Source organism: Cetorhinus maximus, chromosome 21 (genome assembly GCF_964194155.1).
Source record: "Cetorhinus maximus chromosome 21, sCetMax3.hap1.1, whole genome shotgun sequence".
Lineage (NCBI taxonomy): Eukaryota > Metazoa > Chordata > Chondrichthyes > Lamniformes > Cetorhinidae > Cetorhinus > Cetorhinus maximus.
The window spans coordinates 30,580,745-30,601,203 of record NC_135899.1 but is presented as its reverse complement, the minus strand read 5'-3'; positions in this window follow the sequence as shown (position 1 = coordinate 30,601,203).

The following is a 20,459-nucleotide window of genomic DNA, read 5'->3' as shown; positions in this document are numbered from 1 at the left end:
TGAAACCCGCTGACAAGGGTGGTGCTGTTGTTGTCTGGCGCATTGACCTCTACCTTACAGAGGCTGGGCGTCAACTCGCAGGCACTTCCTCCTACCTCTCCCTGGACCATGACCCCACCACAGAACATCAAGCCATTGTTTTCAGGACTGTCACTGACTTCATCTCCTCTGGAGATCTTCCTTCCACAGCTTCCAACCTGATAGTTGCCCAACCTCAGATGGCCCGCTTCTACCTTCTACCCAAAATCCACAAACAGGACTGTCCCGGCAGACCGATCGTGTCAGCCTGTTCATGCCCCACGGAACTCATTTCTCGCTATCTTGACTCCCTTCTCTCTCTCCTTGTCCAGTCCCTTCTCACCTACATCCGTGATTCCTCTGACACCTTACGTCACATCAACAATTTCCAGTTCCCTGGCCCCAACCGCCTCCTCTTCACCATGGCCGTCCAATCCCTCTATACCTCCATCCCCCACCAGGATGGTCTGAGGCTTCTCAGCTTCTTCCTCGAACAGAGGCCCGAACAATCCCCATCCACCACTACTCTCCTCCATCTGGCTGAACTTGTTCTCACACTGAACAATTTCTCCTTTAACTCCTCTCACTTCCTCCAAATAAAAGGTGTGGCTATGGGTACCTGCATGGGCCCCAGCTATGCCTGTCTCTTTATGGGTATGTGGAACATTCCTTGTTCCGGTCCTACTCCAGCCCCCTCCCACAACTCTTTCTCCAGTACATGGATTATTACTTCAGTGCTGCTTCATGCTCTCGTTGGGACCTGGAAAAAATTATTAATTATGCTTCCAATCTCCACCCCTCCATCATTTTCACATGGTCCATCTCTGACACTTCCCTTCCCTTCCTTGACCTCTCTGTCTGAATTTCTGGTGATAGACTGTCCACCAATATCCATTACAAGTCTACCGACTCCCACAGCTAGCTTGACTACAGCTCCTCACACCCCGCTTCCTGTAAGGACTCCATCCCATTCTCTCAGTTTCTTCACCTCCATTGCATCTGGTCTGATGATGCTACTTTCAAAAACAGCTCCTCTGACATGTTCTCCTTCTTCTTTAATCAAGGTTTTCCACCCACGGTAGTTAACAGGGCCCCCAACCATGTCCGGCCCATCTCCTGTGCATCCGCCCTCACGGCTTCTCCTCCCTCCCAGAAACATGATAGGGTCCCCCTTGTCCTCACTTATCATCGCACCGGCCTCTGCATTTAAAGGATCATCCTCCGCCATTTCCGCCAACTCCAGCATGATGCCACCACCAAACACATCTTCCCTTCACCCCCCCTGGTGGCATTCCGTAGGGATCATTCCCTCTGTGACACCCTGGTCCACTCCTCCATCACCCCCTACTCCTCAACCCCCACCTATGGCACCTCCCCATGCCCACGCAGAAGATGCAACACCTGCCCCTTCACTTCCTCTCTCCTCACCGTCCAAGGGCCCAAACACTCCTTTCAAGTGAAGCAGCATTTCACTTGCATTTCCCCCAACTTAGTCTACTGCATTCGTTGCTCCCAATGCGGTTTCCTCTACATTGGAGAGACCAAACGCAGACTGTTTGACCGCTTTGCAGAACATCTTCGGTCTGTCCACAAGCATTACCCAGACCTCCCTGTCGCTTGCCATTTTAACACTCTACCCTGCTGTCTTGCCCACATGTCTGTCCTTGGCTTGCTGCATTGTTCCAGTAAAGCTCAATGCAAACTGGAGGAACAGCACCTCATCTTCCGACTTTTAACTTTACAGCCTTCCAGACTGAATATTGAGTTTAATAACTTTAGATCTTGAACTCCCTCCTCTATCCCCACCCCCTTTCTGATTCTTTCCCCTCCCTTTTGTTTTTTTCCAATAGTTTATATAGATTTTTCTTTTCCCACCTATTTCCATTATTTTTAAATGTATTCCACCCATCGTTTATTTCACCCCACCCTCACTAGAGCTACCTTGCTTGTCCTGCTCTCCACTCTTAATTAGCACATTCTTTAATATAACATCACCACCTTCAACACCTCTTTGTTCTTTTGTCTGTGACATCTTTTGGTTATCTCCTCCTATCACTGCTTGCTTGTCCAAACAACCCCTCCATCCCCTTCTTTCCCCCCCTTAAACCAGCTTATATTTCACCCCTTTCCTATTTCTACTTAGTTCTGTTGAAGGGTCATGAGGACTCGAAAGTCAACTTTGCTCTTCTCCGCTGGTGCTGCCTGACCTGCTGAGTTTTTCCAGGTATTTCTGTTTTTGAATTGGTTAAACATGATTTCACTCTCCAAAAATCATATTCACCATGCCTGATTGCCTTGAGTGTTTCTAAGTGCCCTGCTATAATGCCTTTAATTATTGTTTCTAACATTTTCCCTATGGCAGATGTTAAGCTAACTGGCCTGTAGTTTCCTGCTATTTGTCTCCCTCCCTTTTTGGATAAAGGAGTTATATTGGCTATTAACCAATTACTGGAGCCTTCGCCGAATCTCGGGAACTTTGGAAAATTAAAACCAACGCATCGACTATCTCACTAGCCTGTTCTTTTGAGACCCTACGGGGAGTCCATCATGACCCGGGGACTTGTCACCCTGTAGGTCCAACAAGTTGTTCAGTACCACTTCCCTCGTAATTGTAATATTCTTGAGTTCCTCCGTCCCTTCCATTTCCTGATTTACAGCTATTTATGGGATTATTATCGTTATTTTCCATTATTAATTCCTCAGACTCACTTTCTATAGGACCAACGTTCACTTTGTTAGCTCTTTCATTTTCAAAATATCTATAGAAACTCTTACGATCTGGCTTTGTACTTTGCTAGCTTTCTTTTGTGCAATAACTTTCCCTCCAGATGAATCTTTTAGTCGTTCTTTGCTGTTTTTTTATATCCTGTAAATATTCCGCCACTGATCTTTGAGGACTTATATATTTTTTTCTTAAATTTGATACTATTTTTAACTTTTAAAAAATCAACCACGAATGATGGGTTGGCCCTTTGGAATTTTTCTTTCTCGTTGGGATGTACCTACTCTGTGTATTCTGAAAGATTCCCTTAAATGCCTGCCACTTTATCTCAATTGACCTATCCATTAACCTCATTTGCCAGTTTATGAAGTCCAAGATCCCATATGCTTTGTTGACCACTCTCTCAATCTGTCCTGCCACCTTCAAAGCTCGATGCGCATGCACGCTCTGAAGAATTGTGCCATCAAGTCTATACGCCTCAACTTATCCCTTCTCCCCAAATGCATCACTTCACATTTCTCTGTATTACATTCCATCTGGCATTTGTCTGCCCATTCTGCTGGCTTATCTGTGTCACGTTGCAGGCAATGCGTGTCTTTCTCACTTTTTGTCACTCCTACAAGTTTGTTACCATTGCCAAATTTTGAAATTTGACTCCATGTTTCAAGATGTAATCATTTATATTCACCAAAAAAATAATAATAGTGCTCCCAGCACAGACCGAATGGGAAAACTACTGTCTACCACCCTCAAGTCCGAAAAACAATCAGCTACCACGTCCCATTGTTTTCTGTCCTTAAGCCAATTCTCTTTTTTTTAATCCAATTGGATACTCACCTTTCTATTCCATGGGCCCAAATTGTGTAAAGCAACCTTTTATGTGGCACTTTGTCAAACACTTCCTTAAAATCCAAAATATGCAACATCCACCGCAGTTCTTTTTCAGATTTCTTCGTTAATTCATAAAAAAAAACTCTTCATGTTTTTCACTTTAACATATAATTGCGTAACAACATTAATCACAACGTAACGTGCAATGCTCTCCTTTAAGCCAACGCAGTTAAACAGCGAGGAGGTTGCCGTTCTGGTGCTTGACGCCAATAAATGTCCAACAAGATGTACTGGCCTAATGTAATGTTAAACTATTTTACACTCAATTGTAGGGCACCGACACATACTGCAAGTGTTAACACGCACCACACCTTGACAGCTCTATGTATCCGATTTGTGTTCCGTCAAACAGAGTACCTTGCAATTACTACAAAAGCCTTGTATTCAGTGGTAACTTGCCTCACTACTTTAATTATTTTTCGACACTTGCAATGCTGCAGCCAAATCTACTGAAGAAGGTGGAGGGGTTGTCAAAAAATATTTGTGATTGTGGACGCTGCTCAGATTTACACCTTCCAATTAAAACAGAAATGCTGGAAATACTCACCAGGTCTGGAAGCATATGTGGAGAGAGAACAGAGTTAACGTTTCAAGTCGTGACCTTTCATCAGGTGTCAACTCTATTCCCAACGCGAATCCAATATTCTTATGTTATGAGGATGAGGAAATAGAACAAGCCAATTTGGAGGCTCTGATTACAATCTTTTGTAGACAATGGAAAGGAAATCCGGCAAGGTGTATAATGGGCGCTATCATTCACTTTGTATTCTGGCCAAACGGTAAAAGGCCAAATACAAGTCAAAAGAAAAAAAATCAGGCGAAGTCTGTCATGGATGCATTTCTGTTTTAATTGGAAGGTGTAAATCTGAGCAGCGTCCACAATCTGTGCCTAATCACAAGTACTTTTTGACAACCCCTCCACCTTCTTCAGTAGATTTGGCTGCAGCATTGCAAGTGTCGAAAAATAATTAAAGTAGTGAGGCAGGTTACCACTGAATACAAGGCTTTTGTAGTAATTGCAAGGTACTCTGCTTGACGGAACACAAATCGGATACATAGAGCTGCCGATGTGTGGTGCGTGTTAACACTTGCGGTATGTGTCGGTGCCCGACAATTGAGTGTAAAATAGTTTAATATTAGAGTAGGCCAGTACATTTAGCTCTTGTTGGACATTTATTGGCGTCAAGCACCAGAATGTGCTCGCTGTTTAACTGCATTATCTTAAAGGAGAGCATTGCATATTAAGTTGTGATTAATGTTGTTACGCAATTATACATTAAAGTGAAAAGCATGAAGAGTTTTTTTATGAGTTAACAGAGAAAGGACTGCGGTGGATGTTGCATATTTTGGGTTTTAAGGAAGCGTTTGACAAAATGCCACATAAAAGGTTGGTTTACACAATTTGGGCCCATGGGATAGGAGGGTGAGTATCCAATTGGATAAAAAAGAGAATTGGCTTAAGGACAGAAAACAGTGGGACGTGGTAGCTGATTGTTTTCGGACTTGAGGGTGGTAGACAGTAGCTTTCCCATTCGGTCAGTGCTGGGATCACTTTTTTTTTTATATATATAAATGATTAGATCTTGAAGTATGGAGTCAAATTTCAAAATTTTACATTCTGGTAAATCATTTAATTGACTCACTCGTGGTGTAAGCACCAACACACCACAAACCCGCCATTGGGAGGAGAAACTTCTTCAAATCTCTTCTAACCCTAACTCCAACCAACAACAGCCCAATAGGTACATTTGAGAATCGAATCGCTTTCCTGCTGGTGACCTCTCAGCCCCACAGCCTTCTGATCTGCAAAGCCTTCGGCCAGTTGGAGTTTCTGTAGCTCCAAAACTGATGCCCCCTTTCATTAGTTTCATATTTTTAAAAGTTACATTGGCACCACATGTCCCTCCCTCACAATAACGGTTATGCAGTTAGGGTCTGCGTTATCCCGCCTAAACATTGCCTCGCAAATAAGGACTTCAGGAAGAAATGTCAGCCAGTTAATGTTGAGCGCGCAGTGGGAGGGCAGAAGTCTTGATCCCCTCGTCTCCAACGTAACAGTAAGAACATCATCCTGTACAAAATGGCAAGGGAATAAATTCGGTCAGAATGATAACTTTGAAAGTTCGGAGTAACTGTACTGTGTACAATGTAATTTATTAAGATGCAGGAATTGATAACACGTTTTGCACATATCAGATTCCATTAAATTTAAAAAATAGACAGATTGATATGATGCCATTATTACATAGGCACAGAACACTAGTACAGCAAAACACTGGCAAATATAAATAATTACTGAGAATATTAACTTACCAGGGACACCAAGCAGTGCAAGGATAGGATAGTAAATTTCTTCTATCTTCACAAGCATCGAACGGCCCATTTCCCCCTGAACAGAGGCGAAGCTGATTGGAGGTGACAAACACAACCCAGCTGTGTTCAGATCGAGCCCTCCGATATATCTAAGAAAAATTTCGTGAGATAATTAAGTTACATAGTCATTGACATTAATTACAGCTACTAGAATTAGCATATTACCGACCTGTTCTTGGTATAGTAGTGGTTAGGGAATACATATCATCCCACTAGTGCTGCAAGCCTCACAGTGAAAACAGCCGTAATGTCACGTTGCCATTTTGAAAGCTTTTTTTTTGGAAATATCTAAATTAACTGCCGCGATCCTTCTAGGAGTTGGGCATCGCAGTTGCTATTTCCCGTCCGCAAAACGGACACATCACAGAATAATGAAGAGCATAATCCTGCACTGGTCTTCATCTTTCTAAGCATTAAAGCACCGGCTTGTGTTTTCTGGCACAGCTATTCCGGTTTTTAATGACATTTCCATTTCGTGATCACCTCTTGACCGTTAATATTGAACACATGTTGAAAACAGGCAGTATGTGTTAGAGTTTTCACGCGTTCTTCTTCGTCAACAACAAGGGCCTCTTGCTCGGAACTTCCCATTCCTCAGAATCACAGAATCTTTACCGAATCTTCACGCACCTATTGCCAGCCCACAGCACCCCCAGGTCAGTTCATATGGGATTAATCACGGCGTTACGCACAGACACGCGCACAGACGAGACACAGAAAACACACACGCACACAGAGAAGCACACACACACACGCACACCAAACACACACGCACACACACAAGCAGAGATGTTTACTAGGAGTGCCAGTGACATGTTGCTCTTTCCAAATCAAGCCATCATGAGTGGAATAGTCGATGAATTGACGTTTGTGTTGTATTCCTGCCCGCATGAGGAGGTGAATTGACTCATTTAATCTAGAACGCGTACACTTACGGCATACATAAGGATATTTTCACCCCGTTGTACTCTGTAGATTTAAACCCAGGTTTCGGAGGTAACAAACTACTGACTAAAGCACTAATGCACTCCACGTGTTCCCATTGTATGTCATTTTACGCCTTCAATACCGATAGCAGCCTTTCTGACAATTACAATTGCAGCAACAGCTCACGGATATCAGCAAGGCAACCGTTCCTTTATTTAGAATAGCCCGCATTTTTCAGTTGAATCTACGGCGAAGCTGTCTTCGTTTTCCTCTACTGGAACTAGGAAACTGACAGCAACTTCGGGCGTCCGTACAAAGGCAAACAGGTAAATCCAGCGGTGATACCCTGCTCCTCCACAGGGGGCGTCTTTGAAGCCCATGGCGAACACTGTACTGCGGAGGGCTTCACTTTTTGCCCTGGATTATCATTGCGGGAGGAAGGGGTGGTGGCGGGGGTGGTTAGCTTACAAGGCGAGCGTGTGGATCAAATGTGGATCCCCGTTCCGGCGGAAGACACTCGACGCCTGCCTCCTCGCCGGAGTAAAACAAAATCTCGGCACTTGGACGTGGGTGTGCGAATAATGGCGAACATCTCTGCCCGAGAGGTGATGGAGGTGATTGCTAAACGCACCGAAAAATGTATACTTGGTTCATGAGGTGTAAGTAGGGTTTTAAGGGGCAACCAAGTGAAAACTGGCGCCGAGCAAAGGGAGGAAAGTGAGATTCTGCCTGTGGTTGTGGCTCCCGGAGAGTCCAAGCTGGTGGTCCCGCCGAGGCCCGCCAGCGTCTCAACTTGTGCTGATAGCCCTGGGCTAGGATGCATTTACACTGGCTTCTGTAGGGCTGGTCCCCGCAGGCATAGAGCATGCTCAGGTTTTGAAAAAAAAATCTTTTAACCAGATGTGGGCGTCGCTGGCTCGGCCACTATTTGTTGCTCACCCCTAAATGCCTTTGAGAAGGTGAGATGGGAACTGATCGGAGGTGATAGCGGGAGGGGGTTCGCGGATGGGACTGGGGCTGTGGTGAAAGTGGGGATGGAATTAATATGGGGGGTGGGGGTGAGGAGTGTCCTGAGGTGTTGGGTGGAGGGGAATGGTGTACTGGAGCGGTGGTGGGTGGTGTGGGGTGGGGTGAGGGTGGGTGGTGTACTGGGGTGGGGATGGGTGGGGCACTGCGCTTGGGGTGGGTGTTGTGGGCTGGGGGTGGGTGGTGTGGGATGAGTGTGGATGGAGTACTAGGGTTGGGCTGGGTGTTGTGGGGTGGGGGTGGGTGGTGCGGGGTGGGGGTGGGTGGTGTACTGGGGTGGGGGTGTGTGGTTTATTGTGCCTGGGGCGGGTGGTGTGAGCTGGGGGCGTGTGGTGTGGCGTGGGGGTGTTTGGTGTACTAGGGTGGGGGTGGGTGGTCTGGGGTGGGGGTGGTTGCTGTACTGGAGTGGGGGTGGTTGGTGTGGGATGGGGTAGGGGATGCACTGGGGTGGGGGTGAGTGGCGCGGGGTTGGGGTGGATATTGTACTGGGGTTGGTGTGAGTGGTGCGGGGTTGGGGTGGATAGTGTACTGGGGTTGGTGTGAGTGGTGCGGGGTTGGGGTGGATAGTGTACTGTGGTGTGGGTGGGTGGTGTACTGGCGTGGTAGCGACAATCAAAAGTAGATTACATTAAGCAATTTAAATAACTAAAAACCCATTAAAATACTGACTGTCATTAAGCTGAAGGCAACCTTCAAAGGAGGGTTTCTTCAGCCGGTGATGTTAAAGGAGACGTGGCTTCGCCATAATTGCACCTCCCCAACTCTCCCCGTGGATGGATCCATGCTGCAGCCAGCGGCGTTCACCTCTGCTTCCCTGCTGACCACACGATTTGTTCTATTTTCTTTATCATGAACGATACATATGGAGGAGATATGGGCTTCCAACTTCCGTGGTCACTTAAAATGGCTGGTGGTGGATCGGCCGCTCATGAGCAACGTGATTAGTATTTCCTTCATTAACTTAATCGCTGAACCATTGGTGTCCATTACTTCAGTTGTCTATGAACTGAGCTCTGGAATCCACCCCCTGCCCCACCCCCTCCCAACCTCAAACACACCACCAGCACCTCTTCGCCTCTGTAACTTACTTTCCTCCATGAGACACTGCTTAAAACCTACCTCTCTGACCAGTGTTTTTGTCATCTGCCTTAATACATCCTTATATTCCATAACATCCGCAACTCTTCCAATACTGAAGCAGTCCGTGCCCAGATGCAGCAAGATTCAGCTTTGAGCTGCTAAGTAGCATGTAACATTCGTGCCACACAAGTACAAGATAGTGGCCTGCAAGACAATGACCAAATCAAACAAGAGAGAGTCTAACCATTTCCCCTTGACATTCAGTTGCATTACCATATCTGAATGCCCCACTATCAACATCCTGGGGGTTCCCACTGACCAGGAAATAAACTGTAACAACCATATAAATACTGCTGCTACAGCACTGTGGGTGTAACTACACTAAATGGACTGTAGATGTTCAAGAAGGTGGCTCATCATCACCTTCTCAAGGGCAATTAGGGATGGGCAATAAATGCTGGCCTGGCCAGTGATGCCCACATCCCGTGAATGAGTAATCATAAATAGGGGACAGCTCAAAGGCTGCGAATCCTGCAGCGAGTAACTCACCCTCTTTCTCCCAAACCACCTACAAAGCACAGTCAGGAGTGTGGTGGAACACTTTCCACTTGCCTGGATGAATGCAGCTCCAACAACACTCAAGAAGCTTGACACTGTCCAGGACAAATGAGCCCGCTTGATTAGCACCCTATCCACCACCTTAAACATTCACTCCCTCCAACACCGATGCACAGTAGCAGCAGTACGTATCATCTATAAACTGCACTGCAGGAACTCGCCAAGGTTTCAAACCAGCGAATCTACCGCCTTGATGGAGGAAGGCAGCAGATGCATGGGAACATCACCACCTGCAAGTTCCCCTACAAGCCACGTACCATCCTGACTTGGAGCTGTATTCTTTTTGTTTGTTCATTCAGGTGCTTCGGGCGTTACTGGCTGGGCCAGCATTTATTACCCATCCCTAATTGCCCTTGAGAAGGTAGTGGTGAGCTAGCTTCTTGAACGGCTGCAGCCCCGGCTGTGTAGGTACATCACGGTGCTGTTAGGGAGGGAGTTCCAGAAAAAAAATAAAAATAGCTGGAAAAACTCAGCTGGTCTGACAGCATCTGCGGAGAGGAACACAGTCGACATTTCGAGTCCGTATGACTCTTCAGTTCTGATGAAGAGTCATACGGACTCAAAATGTTAACTGCATTCCTCTCTGCAGATGCTGTCAGACCCGCTGAGCTTTTCCAGCTTTTTTTATTTCTGTTTCAGATTTCCAGCATCCGCAGTATTTTGCTTTTATCATAGGGAGTTCCAGGATTTTGACCCAGCGACATTGAAGGCGATATCGTTGGATTTGTCCTGTTTTATTATGGACAGGGAATTCCCAGGCAATGTTTCACTTTGTCAGGTATATGCCAAGTATTGTAGCTCTACTGGAAGAGCTTGACTACAGGTGTAGTTAGCACTGGAACAGAATTCTTCAGCACTACAGCTGGATGTTAGCACGGCCTGGAGCCTTGCTACATCCAATGCGGTCAGAAATGTCTTGTTATCAGGTGAAGTGAATTGAATTGGATAAAGATTGTTTTCTGTCTCGGCGGGGATCTCAGGGAGAGGACAATCCAATTGCAAAACCTGTATGAGAATTGTTGCAAATATTCAGTTTTGCTTTTTGCACTCACTTCTGATCTCCAACTGTTCATGGAGCACCCACTGTCTGCAACTTCATTTTCTACGGCCGTTCACATTTGGATGTGGGATTGCTTGGCTCTATTTAGAGCAAGTTGTTTCCGCTCTATTGCATGCATGTAGTTGCATCCTGTGCTGCAGGGTCACCTGGTTGGCAAATCATTTTTAGGTACACTTAGAGCTGTTCCTCCCATTCGCCTCCATGCTCCTCACTAACTAGGATGCGCCCTTTGTCTTCATGCTTTCCTGGGCATGAGGTTGTTGTTGAATCCAGTTCTGCTGCTGCTGATTGCCTAATGCGGCTAATAGATGCCAAATTTCGAGCTGTTTGATCTGATATGAATCCATCCCATTTAGCATAGTGGTAATGCCATGCTACACGATGGAATGTGTCCTCAGTGTTAAGACGGGACTTCATTTCCGCAAGGTCTGTGTGGTGGGCACTCATACCCCTGTTGTCATGGACAGATGCAAGCGCATCATTTGATTGCTGCGAATGAGGGCAAGTAGACTAACCTCTTGTTTTAGTTCCCTCACCATCTACTTTAGGCCCAGCCTGTCAGCTCTCTGCTTCAGGGTTTGTCCACCATGATAAGTGGTTCCCTCTAAGTAAATGACCCTATTGAACCACTCACGGCATTTAAAATTGACGCTTTCAGTTGTTGTACATTCTGTGCCATGCCACCCTCAGCGCTTTTTTCAAATGTTGGTCAACATGGAGGGATACTCCTTCATCAGCTGTGGGAGAGTGGATGGTCGTAACGAGCAGGAACTTTCCTTGCCCATGTTTAACCCGATTCCATGAAACTTCATGGAATATGGAGTCAATCTTGAGGAATCCCAGGGCTATTCCAGGCTAACTGGAGACTATGGTGCTGTCATGCCATCATCCTTGGAATAAACTGTCCCCCAAATCACATACCACAAACTTCCAAACCGCCTAAAGTCTTGCCTTTAACTCTCCATTCGCTCCTGATGTCCGTGGTCTGCTGTAGAACCACCTATACTTTCTCGCCATCATTTCCCCCCCTAATATATCCACAAATTTTTCTTTCAGAGGTAGACCTGGCCCAGGTTTAAATATAACTGGCACAACACTATTTAAGCCACTAATCACTAGATGTGGTTGGAATGCAGAAAGCTTTCGTTTCTGAGCAAGCACAATGGTCTTCTCTGTGAAATCTGCTCGGTAGTGCAGCACCATCCTGGAATGTAGAGTTAATGCCTGCGATTTCTTCCCGTGCCAACGCTCTGCTTAAACATCTCATTCTGTCGCGCCTCCATCATATGCATTTCCAATAAGTACGAGGCGCTCAGAAATGTCTCAAGACGAACATCTCTTCAACTGCCTCCACGTTATTCTTCCATTTCCGTTTCACACCAGGTCAAATGTCCTCCAAAGTCCCAACCTCTGCCCTAGCCTTGAACTCGTTAAGTTAGTGTGTCTCCTTTCCCATCTCATGCCATCTCCGACGTTGTTTTGTTCTTGAGACCTCCTCCTCTTTCGACCCACTTTTCTATTAAACCGATCACCACCTAACTTTCCTGCCATTCCCTCAATTTAGCTAGTATTGTTAAGAATTGTTTCTCCTTTGGTACTGTCCTGGTCTATTTCAAACCTGCCGCCATGACCCTCTACACAAAAATTATTTCAACTTTGACACGTTTCTGTAATGAACAATATCAAACGTTGGTGTGACCATAGTGCACAATCCATATTCTTTGTCGACCTGTCTGCAGACTATGACACTGTTGACTGAATGAAATTCAACCCTGAAAAGTGTGAGGTGATACACTTTGGAAGAAGTAATTTGACAAGGAAGTATTCAATGAATGGCATGACACTAAGAAGTTCTGCGGAACAAAGTGTCCATTGATCTCTGAAGGCGGAGGGGCATGTTAGTGGGGTGGTGAAAAAGGCATATGGGACACTCGCCTTTATTAATCAATGCATAGATTACAAAAGTAGGGAGGTCATGTTGAAGTTGTATAAAACCTTGGTGACGTTAAGCTGGAGTACTGTGTGCAGTTCTGGTCGCCACATTATAGGAAGGATGTTATTGCATTGGAGGGGGTGCAGAGGAGATTCGCCAGGATGTTGCCTGGGATGAAACATTTAAGTTATGAAGAGAGGTTGGATAGATTTGGGTTGCTTTCGTTGGAGCAGAGAAGACTGAGGGGCGACCTGATCGAGGTGTACAAGATTATGAGGGGCATGGACAGGGTGGATAGAGGACAGCTGTTCCCCTTAGTTGAAGGGTCAGTCACGAGGGGATATAAGTTCAAGGTTTGGGACAGGAGGTTCAGTGGGGATGTGAGAAAAATCTTTTTTACCCAGAGGGTGGTGACGGTCTGGAATGCACTGCCTGGGAGGGTGGTGGAGGCGGGTTGCCTCACATCCTTTAAAAAGTACCTGGATGAGCACTTGACATGTCATAACATTCAAGGCTATGGGCCAAGTGCTGGTAAATGGGATTAGGTAGGTAGATCAGGTGTTTTTCACGTGGCAGTGCTGACTCGATGGGCCGAAGGGCCTCTTCTGCACTGTGATTCTGTGAATTCTCCGACAACACTTCTCCTCCTTTGCCTAGCTGAGCGAAATTTCCACCCCCGGGTTCAACTGTTCTTTACGAAGTGAGGGGCAGCGGATCTCCTCCAATTAGTTCATCCCTCCCCTATGTTACTACCTCTGGGGGCCCCAAGGAATTCTTCTTGTTCCCTTCTTGTTTCTCATCTACAGGTTGTCTCTCAGTGGAGTCATCAGAAAATATGACAGGAGTTTTATATTTCCACTGAGGACAGCCAGCTTTGCTTCATTTTTGAAAGGGTTAAGCAATTTTAGTTAGAAGTTCGCTGGATGAGAACAATGTTTAAGTTGTTAAGAAAAAGGTTATAAGAATGGACATAGACATACCTTTATATATGTGTGTGTTTGTGTGCAAGGAAGAATGTGTATGTGAGCTTTAATGTGTTTTCTTCCCTAAATTGTCATTTGTGTGTGGAGTTCAGTACTTAAGAGTCAAAAGCTTCATAGTAGATTGAAGGATAAGTATAATCAAACATTCCAATGTTCTGAGTATAGGATTCGAGTTGAGAGTCCTGGCAAAAATTGCAGCTCAACTGTATTGGAAAGATAAAACAGTGTTCCCCTTTGTTTGAGATGAACCGTCCTTTGCATCACCCCTTGCAGACTAGCAGGGAGTAACTCTTTCCACAAGTTTCCAAGCTGATTGGGATTGATGAGTTAATTTTTGTTCATGCATGTTGCTGTTCTAAAAATTCTGAGGAAAACAAAATCTGAAATTCAAAATGATTCTAGGAAAACCAGAAGGCATAAACACAGGGCCTAGGTCGTTTCTACTGATAAAAAAGGGTTTCTTTTTAAAGAAGGGATGAATTAAATATGAAATGAAATGTGCATCCCAATAGCACTGCTATTTAAATTTGGGACTATGTCGAGATGTGAAAAGTGATGTGTAATTTAGCAGCTTGGACTAAATGAGGCAATGGTATAATGGTATTGTTGCTGGGTTAGGAATCTAGAGACCAAGAGTAATGTTATGGCAGGCCTGGGTTCGAGTCCCACCATAGCAAATTGTGGTATTTGTACTCATTGAAAATTTGGGTTTGAAAGTTTTCAATGAATTATGACCATTGTTGAAAAAACCGATCTGGTTCGCTTTAGGGAAAGACAGCTGCTGGCCTGGCCTACAAGTAACTCCACACATACAGCAATGTGGTTGACTCTTAAATGCTCTCTGAACAAGGGCAATTAGGAATGGGCAATCAATGCTGGCCTAGGCAACGATGCCTATCTCCAATGAATAAAAAAAAACACTTTTGAATAACTAGGATGCTATTGAAGATAAAGAGCATCTGTTGATAAACATGTAGGACTTTAAGTCTGGATACAAATTTATACACATGAGAAAGAGGTAGTTTTAATTTTGCGAGTGTAAATTACAGTTCTTACAAAGTTTAAAATTTGAGGTTTGTTTCCCGATAATGTTCTCAAAAGGGAATTTTTATTTGACAACAATTGACACTAATTCAAATGCGGCAAGCTTTTTGTATGTTGTTCCCAAAATATAAAGTTAAGCTCAAGACCTTGACAAAGTTTGGCAGAAATCCAATTTTTGGCAGAGTTAATGAATCTGGCATAATTCTTAAATGAAGAAAAGGTCAGACACAATCTTGTGGCTTACTTTTGAGAAAAAAAAATATTGTTCGAGGAGAAAAAGATACGGAAGTAAAGCATGTCAATGCCTGGAATCAAATAGAAATGTTTGCTTTCTGTTTTAAAAATATTATGAGAATACTTCACTGGATTGTAAAGTCTCTCCAAATAACCAGAATGAGATAAGATGGTAGCTATTGCATGTGTAAAATGGTATGGGGGAATGACTAAGGGTAGGAGATAGAGTTACATAAAGAGGACACAATATACAAACTGTTCTTCAGAGAACTGAATTTAATAATCTGGCCATCTGGTGAGACATTGGAGGCACAAAGGGGGAGATAAACAAACATCTGAAGACAGGGATTCCCATGGATATGGAATGGTTAATATGGCCTAAAGAGAAAGGAAACATTTGAAATGATCAAGGCAATAGAGAAACTGATTTCAAGAGAATCTTAGGATAATCATGGTCAGAAGGAGTAACAAAAAAGCTTAAAGATCAAAGTATAACTAATCTGTAGTTGAGGCATTTGAAGGGTAAGGAGAAATAATACTTAACAACAATTTACCATAAGATGGATACAGGTAAAGGGAAAGCTGGAAAAAGTCTAATTAGATGTATTACTGACTGTATTAATGTGCCTGCAAGCTACAAAAAATAAGACCACAGGATTAACACCATGATGACAGGCAGAGTTAAGGGGCTCCCAGAGAGAACCATCACTGGATTTGAAGGTACCGAGTCGTCGAAAGATAGGGTAAGGAGGTGCATTGTAGAGTTGTGTAGACAGTTTAAGGGATTGAGGTCCAAGGTGAGACAGCAGCAGGAGATAGCGGAGCAGGAAAGGAGTGAGGGGGCCGGCTCTCTTTGGACATGCCTGAAGTGAGGGTTAAGGCAATGGTGAAGGTAACGCTCGAAAAACCAGGTTTTGCACCCGTGGGTAGGACTTAATGAGATGGTAATGATTAGCGATACTTGTGCCTGTGTGGATATGAAAGGGAAGGACACTGGAAACACTGGTCGCCATTGAAGCATGGTACTAACTGATCTTATGTTACAGAACTAATCGCGCCCAACTAGTGAGGGCTGGAGGTCTTGTACTTAAATCAGTAGGAATGATACTGCAACAACAGCGCTAATTGACTTAACAAGTGGAAGCAAAACGCCACGGCCACAATTAACTGATCCCCTTTGTCCAGCATTGCGGCCTGGGCCAGAGAATGGGCTAGTGCTGATAAAAGCGAACAAAACTCGGTCTGATAATGTTCACCACGAGCTGCTACCCGTCGTCTTAAACATCTCTGATGTTGACTTTCCTGAGTGGTGCTCGGGTCAGACCAGAGCACGGCATGCAGCTCTGATAAAACAAGTGACAATACAGGCCATCTAACGGTGGAGGGCGGCCCATGGCTACACCCCCTGTTCAGGGAAAATGTCGACTGAAATGTAGTCTGGTTAATGATGTCGCCACAGCATTTAACGCAGGGACTTCAGTGATAAATTCGATTGATTTGGCAACAGTGGACCAAAACGTCCGGATCCCAAGTTCTCAAATTAAGAAAATTCTGGAAAAGGGACGAGGGACCCAGGACAGACAACTCAGTACTGACCAAGACCTGACACGCATAACCCAGAGCTTGGCCAATGTACTAGAGAACCATAACAAAAACAGAATTACCTGGAAAAACTCAGCAGGTCTGGCAGCTTCGGTGGAGAAGAAATCAGTCAACGTTTCGAGTCTTCATGACCCTTCAGCAGAACTGAAGCATAGTTAGGAGAAAGATGAAATATAAGCTGGTTTAAGGTGGGGGGGCTGGGGGAACGAGAGAAGTTGAGGGTGTGGTGATTGTGGAGATAAGCAAGCAGTGATAGGAGCAGATAATCAAAAGATGTTACAGACAAAAGGATCAAAGAGGTGTTGAAGGTGGTGATATTGTCTACGAAAGGTGCTAATTAAGAATGGAAGACAGGACACTCAAGGTACAGCTCTAGTGGGGGTGGGGTGGAAAGACTAACAAAGTTTTAGTTTTAGATTTAAAAATAATGGAAATAGGTGGGAAAAGAAGAATCTATATAAATTATTGGAAAAAAAAGGGAGGGGGGAGAAACGGGGTGGGGATGGGGGGAGGGGGGGGGGAGGGGGAGTTTAAGATCTAAAGTTGTTGAATTCAATATTCAGCCCAGAAGGCTGTAAAGTGCCTAGTCGGAAGATGAGGTGCTGTTCCTCCATTTTGCGTTGGGCTTCACTGGAACAATGCAGCAAGCCAAGGACTGACATGTGGGCAAGAGAACAGGGTGGAGTGTTAAAATGGCAAGCGACAGGGAGGTTTGGGTCATTCTTGCGGACAGACCGCAGGTGTTCTGCAAAGCGGTCGCCCAGTTTGCGTTTGGTCTCTCCAATGTAGAGGAGACCGCATTGGGAGCAACGAATGCAGTAGACTAAGTTAGGGGAAATGCAAGTGAAATGCTGCTTCACTTGAAAGGAGTGTTTGGGCTCTTGGACGGTGAGGAGAGAGGAAGTGAAGGGGCAGGTGTTGCATCTTCTGCGTGGGCATGGGGAGGTGCCATAGGTGGGGGTTGAGGACCATGCTTGGAACACTAACAAATTGATTAATGTAGAGAAAAACCTCTCAGATGATGCGGTACACTAACCCTGTGGATAACAAATGTGCACTTGTTTATCCTGTCACAACATAAGAATCATGATTTATCTGTTTCCCGGCTCAGGGGGCTAACGCGTATATATAGAACTGATACGAAGTGTTATGTGAATAATTATATGTTAATCGGCATTGTTTTGGCAATTCCAGTTTTTTTCAGAATCAACGCCCACTCAGACATCATATAGAGTAGAAAATATTGAGGTCATTAGGGGTAATTATTATGTGAGGTATCATATTATACCGCCATATGCAGTAGAAATAGAGAATAGTATAGTAAGCACCACATTAGAGAGATGGAGAGTAGAGGCCTCCTCTGTAGTGTGTCCACATCGGATATATGAGACAGAAGAAGCGAAGTGTGGGTTTAATGCAACAGCGAGTGGCACAACGCAAGCTATATGAGCTACGGTGGAACCAACTCATGTTGCACACCTGGGTATAGGGAGATATTGCCTTACGACATCACAACCAGAATACCAATATGGGAACAATCGACCTTGTCCTATAACCAGCCCTGTGGTGTGTCTATACCCACAGATGCCGGCTAGGGTGGGGAAGGTAGAACTGCAAAAGGGACAAGTTAACGTGCAGGCAGAGGAAGGCATGAAAGAAAACCTGACACAGTATTTGAGTAGTTCTACTATGAAATACCACTGTTACCTGAACACCTTACAGATATCCGTGATGAGCCTAACGGATACAAAAACATGTTATACGCTGCAGCAACGGGTTAAAACACGGACGATGTGCAGCAAATAGACACCCCCGCTTGGTGGGAAGACCTTTGGAATTGGGCTTCGAATGTGCAGGTACACCCAGTGATGAGGATCATCTCCCATGTTTCGGCTATCGCCCAGTTGGTGTTGGTTCTACACTTACCATACTTGGTTTACCACACCAGGAGGGCACACAAGAAAGGGCAAAGAGAACGGGGTTTCGGGAATGCGGGGGCTAAACGAGAGAGGCAAGTGCTCGGATTGCAGGGCCAACCTGTACAGATGGTATAAACCGAAACCCTTATAACCCTAAGTTCAGTACCTGACAAGTATCAATGGAGCATAAGGAAAGGGGCAATACCATTGTGTTGGTAGAAAGGTTAAGGGGCTAGAAAGGTTTAACGATTTTAGTTCGAAGTACCTTTTAATAAAAATAAGGTGTGCTTGAGACAGGATAAGGAATGAGACAAACAAGCTAGTAGAACAAAGCACAAGGCCAGGGAATGGTGTTGAAATCAATGAGGCCCAGCCTCCTGCACAATCAGCAAGGAATGGTGGTCCTGAATGGACGAGAAGGGAAACAGGTAACTGAAACCGGAGAAGCATGTGATTGTAAATTGACAAGATTGGAACATATGTCCTTGACCAAAGGTGTATATAAGTCCTGAACACTTGTTTAGACTACGGTCTGGGACTGCCCAAGGCTGAATTTCTCTGCGCACGCTTGAATAATTAATAAGCGATCGTAGACTGTACCTGTCTCCTGGTGGTTTGTCGAGGTGAACTGCAACAACTTCCCACCCTTTTCAACAGTGCCTGCGTTGTCAGGCTCGTTGTCTGACTTTTAATCCTGATTGAGTTGAATTTTTCCCATGTATACATTGGGATGCCTGAAACCAATATCTCGAAACTTGTCACAAACTGTATTCGCTACCTTCCAATTACAACACACTGGTCTTTGCCACAGGCTGAACCCGATTGTTCACAACCACGGCGTCCGATCTGAACCTGAGCTGAACTTCCAACTACATATCATGTCTATCAGAAAGATCACCTATATTCACTCCCGTAACATCCCATAAACTGCAAACATTGTCATAAATGCTTTGATTACCTGCAGCTTTAATCACGTTTTGATTAAACACTGTCCTGGCTAGCTTACCATCTTTCACTGTACCTAAATTTGAGCCAGTCCAGAACTTTGGTACCTATATCCCAACTAACACTTAGTCTCGTCAAAACAAAAACAGAATTACCTGGAAAAACTCAGCAGGTCTGGCAGCATCGGTGGAGAAGAAAAGAGCTGACGTTTCGGGTCCACATGACCCTTCAACAGAACTGAAGTATAGTTAGGAGAGAGGTGAAATATAAGCTGGTTTAAGGTGGGGGGGGCGGGGGGAGAGAGAAGTTGAGGGTGGGGTGGTTGTGGGGACAAGCAAGCAGTGATAGGAGCAGATAATCAAAAGATGTCACAGACAAAAGGATCAAAGAGGTGTTGAAGGTGGTGATATTATCTAAGAAAAATGCTAATTAAGAATGGATGGCAGGACACTCAAAGTACAGCTCTAGTGGGGGTGGGGTGGAAAGACTAACAAGGTATTAGTTGTAGATTTAAAAATAATGAAAATAGGTGGGAAAAGAAGAATCTATATAAATTATTGAAAAAAAAACAACATAAGGGAGGGGGAAGAAACGGGGTGGGGATGGGGGGAGGGGGAGTTTCAGATCTAAGGTTGTTGAATTCAATATTCAGCCTGGAAGGCTGTAAAGTGCCTAGTCGGAAGATGAGGTGCTGTTCCTCCAGTTTGCGTTGGGCTTCACTGGAACAATGCAGCAAGCCAAGGACAGACATGTGGGCAAGAGAGCAGGGTGGAGTGTTAAAATGGCAAGCGACAGGGAGGTTTGGGTCTTTTTTGCGGACAGACCGCAGGTGTTCTGCAAAGCGGTCGCCCAGTTTGCGTTTGGTCTCTCCAATGTAGACCACATTGGGAGCAACGAATGCAGTAGACTAAGTTAGGGGAAATGCAAGTGAAATGCTGCTTCACTTGAAAGGAGTGTTTGGGCCCTTGGACGGTGAGGAGAGAGGAAGTGAAGGGGCAGGTGTTGCATCTTCTGCGTGGGCATGGGGAGGTGCCATAGGTGGGGGTTGAGGAGTAGGGGATGATGGAGGAGTCGACCAGGGTGT